The sequence below is a fragment of the Dipodomys ordii genome, unplaced genomic scaffold (genome assembly GCF_000151885.1).
Source record: "Dipodomys ordii isolate 6190 unplaced genomic scaffold, Dord_2.0 Scaffold5, whole genome shotgun sequence".
Classification (NCBI taxonomy): domain Eukaryota; kingdom Metazoa; phylum Chordata; class Mammalia; order Rodentia; family Heteromyidae; genus Dipodomys; species Dipodomys ordii.
In genome coordinates, this window is record NW_012267221.1 from 20,557,073 (window position 1) to 20,564,149 (window position 7,077).

At 40.3% G+C, this 7,077-nt stretch overlaps 1 protein-coding gene across 2 annotated transcripts in view; it reads left to right on the forward strand.

The window, feature by feature from the left end:
* Ubr3 (ubiquitin protein ligase E3 component n-recognin 3 (putative)) overlaps window positions 1–7,077 on the forward strand; it is a 162,347-nt gene that overhangs the window by 11,991 nt on the left and 143,279 nt on the right. The gene's annotated exons all lie outside the window — the stretch shown is intronic.

Below are 7,077 nucleotides of genomic sequence, written 5' to 3' on the forward strand. Positions count from 1 at the left end.
AGGGTCTCTGGCATGCAAGGCAAGCGCTCTACCACTGAGCCACCTTCCCAGCCCCCCTCATCATATTTTTGAGTGATATATTTTAGTTAAATATTTGTATTTACTAAAGTTCTTAGCTTGACATTGTGAATTAGAGATAACAGTAGGATGAAAAGAGTTTTATTAACCTTTTTTTTTTGGTCGGTCATGGGGCTTGAACTCTGAGTCTGTGCACGGTCCTTGCACTCTTCAGCTCAAGGTGAGTACTCTACCGCTTGAGCTACAGGGCCACTTCCAGTTTTCTAGTGCTTTATTGGAGATTAGAGTCTCACGGGCTTTCCTGCCCGGGCTGGCTTTGAACTGTGATCCTCAGATCTCAGCCTCCTGAGTAGATAGGATTACAGGCGTGAGCCACTGGCGCCCAGCCACGAGTTTATTAACTTTTTGTGCTATCTTTTTACTTTTCTAATGATACTTGCATTCTTATCCTGTGATACTTCAGTTTGCATTATTTTTAATTTATTTTTTAATTTTTTTTTGGGTCCGGTCGTGGGGCCTGAACTCTGGGCCTGGGCACTGTCCCTCAGCTCTTCAGCTCAAGGCTAACGCTCTACCACTTGAGCCACAGCTCCGCTTCCGGCTTTTTTCTTTTTGCTTATGTGGTGCTGAGGAATTGAACCCAGGGTCTCATGCATGCAAGGCAAGCGCTCTACCACTGAGCCACCTTCCCATCCCCGTTTGCATTATTTTTATATTTTAAACATTAATGCTATAAATTTATATGACATTTGAAATTGGTATACATTTCTACCATTCATGTCACCCTTAAAATGTTTAAGAATATTGTACAACATGTCACCATTCTAAAACTATATTGTATGTCGTTATGCTGTGTGTGTGTGTGTGTGAGAGAGAGTGTGAGTGAGTGTGAGTGCATGTGTGCTGATACTGAGGCTTGAGCTCAGAGCCTCATGTACTCCCTTGAATTGTTTTTTCTTTTTTATTTTCTTTCTTTCTTTTTTTTTTTTTTTGTTGGTTGTGGGGCCTGAATTCTGGGCCTGGGCACTGTCCCTCAGCTTTTCAGCTCAAGGCTAGCGCTCTATCACTTGAGCCACAGCACCACTTCTGGCTTTTTCTGCTTATGTGGTGCTGAGGAATCGAACCAGGGCCTCATGCATACAAAGCAAGCACTCTACCACTGAGCCACCTTCCCAGCCCCATCCATTGGATTTTTTTTTGTCATTCCTGGGGCATTAACTAAGGGCCTGGGCACTGACCCAGAGCTGCTTTTGCTCAAGGCTAACACTACCACGGTGCCATAGAGCCACCGCGCCACCTCTGGCTTTTTCTGTTTATGTGGTACTAAGGAATTGGACCCAGGGCTTCGTGCATGCTAGGAAAGCACTCTACCACTAAGTCACATTCCTAGCCCTCTCCCTTAGTTTTCTTTTTTGTTCGGTTGTGGGACTTGAACTGTGGGCCTAGGTGCTGTCCTTAGGTCTTCAGCTCAAGGTTAGCCCTTTACCACTTCTTGCACCACAGCTCACCACTTCCCACTTTTTCTGTTTATGTGGTGCTGAGGAATTGAACCCAGGGCCTCATGCATGTGAGGCAAGGACTGTACCACTGAGCCGCCTTCCCAGCCCCTCCTTTGGCTTTTTAGTTCTAATCTGGCACTCTACCACTTAATCCACACTTCCACTTCCAGCTTTTTGCTAGTTAATTGGAGCTAAAATTCTCTTAGACTTATGTACCTGGGCTGGCTTTGAACTTCAATCTTTAGATCTCAGCCTCCTGAGCAGCTAAGATTACAGGCCTGAGCCACTGGCTGTACTTTCCTTATTTGTACATCTTAAGCAAAATAAGTGCTTTTCTCAGAATATTTATCTTAAAATATAGAAAAGTACTATTTTGATTTTGCCTCAAACTGTTTCTTTAGGTGGAAAGACCCCCACATATAATTGAAATTGCCTTTTTAAAAATTATTTCTCAGGGCTGGGAAGGTGGCTCCGTGGTAGAGCGCTTGCCTTGCATACATGAGGCCCTGGGTTCGATTCCTCAGAACCATGTAAGCAGGAAAAAAAAACAAACCGGAAATGGCGCTGTGGCTCAAGTGGTAGAGTGTTAGCCTTGAGCTGAAGAGCTGAGGGATAGTGCCCAGGCCCAGAGTTCAGGCTCCATGACCGGACCCCCCCAAAAAAAATTATTTCTTATATCTAGTTTATAGACTTTTTGGGGAATTTACATTTGTATTACAAACATTCTACTTTGCATAAGTAATATGTAGAAGCAGTTTCTTAAAAAAACCTTATTATGTTATTTTATCAAAGATTACTTCACCTAAAGGTGTATTTAATTAAATTCTTTTGGTGACATTTAGGTATTCAGAAAATTAGATGAGCCAGGTGCCAGTGGCTAATGCCTATAATCCTAGCTCCTCAGGAGACAGCTCTGAAGACTGTGGTTTGAAGGCATGTGGGCAGGAATGTCCATGAGTCTGCAGTCTCTATCTAGTTAAGCACCAAAAAAGCAGCACATGGAGCTATGGCTCCAGTGGCAGAGTGCTAGTGTTGAACAACAAAACTCAGAGACAGTACACAGGCCCTGAGGTCAAGCTTCAGGATCAGAAACAAAATAGAAAAAGTAGATAGGAGTGATAAAGGGAAAATTAAATGAGAGTGATAGAAAATTAGATAAGATGGGTGTGGTTGCTATATTTCATTTATGTATGGAAATGTTACAGTGGAACTAATACATGCTAATTAAAAGGTAGGTGACATAAGTTAATGGGTATGATAATTATCTGTTAAAATTATTGGAAAATTATCTGAAGAAATGATTAGAACTCTTTTTTCTAAAAATGAACTTGTTGAATGTAGATTCATGAAATTTTCCTACTACCACTTTGTGCTCAGCATTAATTCTGTCTATGTTTTAATTCTGTCTTATATTTCATGTTTTTGAGATCACTATAAATTAATCCCAGGTCATGGAAGGTCAGAGAGGTCCTGTAGTTTCACAGTTGCTTTGAGTTATTTTTCTTATGTTACCCTACATCCTTGGATCATTTTTAGAACTTGAGCCAGAGACCGTGAAAAAAAGCAAACAATAACTAAACATCTATTGTTACTATAAGTCATTGGAGGAGAATGTAAAAATGAATAGTATACAGTATAGTATATGTGTATTGCTATATAACATCCATTGTTATTATAAAAGTCATTGGAAGAGAATGTAAAAATGAACAGTATATAGTATATGATATATATACATATATATATATATTTTTTTTTTGACTGTATACATCCAAGGTTTTAAATGTTGAATAAAAGTTGAGTGAAATTAATTTTTCCTTTTCTTGGACATGTAGGAACTCATTTTTCCTGTATGTGTTTCGTTTTTCTACCCAATTATGATTAAACTCTAAATGTATTTAGTTTATTTTTTTATTTTTTGTTGGTCGTGGGGCCTGAACTCCAGGCCTGGACGCTGTCCCTCAGCTCTTCAGCTCAAGGCTAGTGCTCTACCACTTGAACCATAGCGCCACTTCCAGCTTTTTTTGCTTATGTGGTGCTAAGGAATCGAACCCAGGGCCTCATGCATGCAAGGCAAGCACTCTACCACAGAGCCACCTTCCCAGCCCTGTGTTTAGTTTCTTAATTTTAGTATTCAACATCTGTAAAACATTTCTTCTAATTTTTAATATTCTTTTTTATTTATTGGCCAAGACTTCCTCTTTTTAACTCCCCCTAAAAATCTCTTCTCCTAGCTCTGCAATCCCTTCCCTAACTGGCTTTCTTTTTTCTTTAAAAAAATTTTTTTAGTGAAATTAATCTTTAAATTATACATGTTTTTGCATATGTTCATAAAAAACGTTTTCTCTCATTTTAGTGCTTTTATTTATTTATTTTTTTATTTTTTGGGTCCGGTCGTGGAGCCTGAACTCTGGGCCTGGGCACTGTCCCTCAGCTCTTCAGCTCAAGGCTAGCGCTCTACCACTTGAGCCACTGCGCCACTTCCGGCTTTTTTCGTTTTGCTTATGTGGTGCTGAGGAATCGAACCCAGGGCCTCAGGCATGCAAGGCAAGCGCTCTACCACTGAGCCACCTTCCCAGCCACCTTCAGCAACCATGACACTGTTGACTCTATAGAGGATGAATTATTTGGCATACACAATTAATTGTGAAACTAACATTTTGACTAATAGGACTAATTTTGTCCATATTTATTATTATTATTACTATTATTTTATTTATTTTATTGGGCATGGGGCTTGAACTCTGGGCCTGAACGCTGTCCCTCAGCTCTTCAGCTCAAGGCAAGCACCCTACCATTTGAGCCATTGCTGAGTGGTTTATTGGAGATAAGAGTCTCACAGACTTTACTGCCCCAGTTGGCTTTGAACCATGATCCTCAGATCTCAGCCTCCTGAATAGCTAGGATTACAGGCGTGAGCCACCAGTGCCTGGCTGCGGCCGCTGTGGTTGCTGCTGCTGCTGCTGCTGCTTCTCCTTCTCCTTCGCCTTCTCCTTCTTCCTCTTCCTCCTCCTTCTCCTCCTTCTTCTTCTTCTACTTTCATCATTATTATTATTATTTGCCTAGTCCTGGGGCTTGAACTCAGAGCCTGGGCTCTGTTCCTGAGCCTCTCTGTGCTCATGGCTAGCAGTCTACACTTGAGCCACAGTGCCACTTCGGGTTTTTTCTGGGTAGTTTTATCTGGTGGTTTATTGGAGATGAGTGTCATGGATTTTCTGCCTGGGCTGGCTTTGAACCACGATCTTCAGATCTCAGCCTCCTGAGTAGGTAGGATTACAGGTGTTAGCCACCAACACCCATCAATCTTAGTTTTTTTCTTAAAGACTACCTTAATTTGAAATGATTTTAGTATTACATTTATACATCTGGAAGTGTAGGACCCTCACCTTCAGATAAATGCTTAATACCTTATGGTTCATGTCTTCTTTTGGGAGGACTGAATTACTGAACAAGTTAGCTCTAGGCTAATGCTGGGTAGATAGCAGTTTTCTAATAGAGTTCTTAATATTGGCTTTTTATTTATTTATTTATTTATTTTTATTTTTTGGGGGGGAGTCTAGTCGTGGGGCCTGAACTCTGGGCCTGGGCACTGTCCCTCAGCTCTTCAGCTCAAGGCTAGCGCTCTACCACTTGTGCCACAGCGCCACTTCCAGCTTTTTTCTTTTTGCTTTATGTGGTGCTGAGGAATCGAACCCAGGGCCTCATGCATGCAAGGCAAGCCCTCTACCACTGAGCCACCTTCCCAGCCCATAATATTGACTTTTTAAAATTATAAAATACAGTGATTATAAAATACTATCATTATTCCGGTGTAATGTAAAGAGAATAAATATAATTTTGAGAAAATATCTTAAACTTCTTAATTTTATTTATATATAAAATACATTCTGTCTTAATAATTTTTGCATTTTTTCAATTAGCAGCTGATGTACCATCAGAAAAAGATCTTAACAAAGTCCTTCAACTTTTGGAACCTCAAATTTCCTTTCTAGAAGAACTCACTAAAATGGGAGGAGCAATGAGGTCTGTTCTTACTCAGGTTTTGACAAATCAGCAAAACTACAAAGATCTGACTTCTGGTAAGTAAAGTATGAGGAGAAATTATGGTTTACGTAAACTGCTTTAATAAGAAATTGGGTTCTTTGGGCTGGAATGTGGCTTAGTGGTAGAGTGCTTACCTAGCATGCATGAAGCCCAGGGGCGATTCCTCAGTACCACATAAACAGAAAAGCCAGAAGTGGCACTGTAGAGCAAGTGGTAGAGTGCTATCCTTCAGCAAAAAGAAGCCCAGGGATAGTGCCCAAGCTTTGAGTTTAAGCCACAGGACTAGCAAAAAAAAAAAGAAAAAAAAGAGAAAAGAAATTTGGTATTCTATAACTTAAGAGTAAAATGTAGATTTGTTTTTTAAGTAATGTCTACCTTTAGGTAGTTGTTAAGAGATTTTCTTATTTTGTAAACAAAGAAACTTGAATCCCAGAAAAATTAAGTGACCTGTTTAGAGTTCTCAACTAATTTATGTTAGTGAACCCAGGTCTCTTTTGGTATGATATATTCATATTTTACTTTGCCTTTAAGCAATACCAACAATCACTTCTGTATTTTTTGACATTCTAAACTTTTGGATTACTTGGCCTCTGATTTCATTTTTTTTAATTAATTAATTAATTTATTTTTGGGTCCAGTCGTGGGGCCTGAACTCTGGGCCTGGGCGCTGTCCCTCAACTCTTCAGCTCAAGGCTAGCGCTCTACCGCTTGAGCCACAGTGCCACTTCCGGCTTTTTTCTTTTTTCTTATGTGATGCTGAGGAATCGAACCCAGGGCCTCATGCATGCAAGGCAAGCACTCTACACTGAGCTACCTTCCCAGCCCTGGCCTCTGATTTTATAATAATATAAATTTTACATTATAAAACTTAAATTATTGAGTATTTCTACACTTGACACTGTTATATAAAATAGTTTAATCACTTTTTGTTAGCTCAAGTACAGGAATCATTTATTTAAAAATTTTGTCAGGAAGATTTTATTTGATTAGTTTTTCTATATTGTGAACTTCTATTTTTCATTGTTTTTCCTTTTTCATATTTTTTTGGTCATGGGGCTTGAACTCTGGGCGATGTTCCTGAACTCTTCAGCTCAAGTCTAGTGCTCTACTACTGTGAGCCACAGCACCACTTCTGGTTTTCTGGTGGTTTATTGGAGATAAGAGTCTCACGGACTTTCCTACCTAGACTGGCTTCAAACCATGAACCTCGGGGCTGGGAAGGTGGCTCAGTGGTAGAGTGCTTGCCTTGCATGCATGAGGCCCTGGGTTCAATTCCTCAGTACCACATAAGCAAAAAGCAAAAAGCCGGGAGTGGCGCTGTGGCTCAAGTGGTAGAATGCTAGCCTTGAGCTGAAAAGCTGAGGGACAGTGTCCAGGCCCAGAGTTCACGTCCCACGACCAGACCCAAAAAAACAAAACAAAACAAAAAAACCCCCATGAACCTTAGATCTCAGCCTCCTGAGTAACTAAGATTACAGGCATCACCTGCTGGTACCTGGCTTTTTCATTAAAAAAAAAA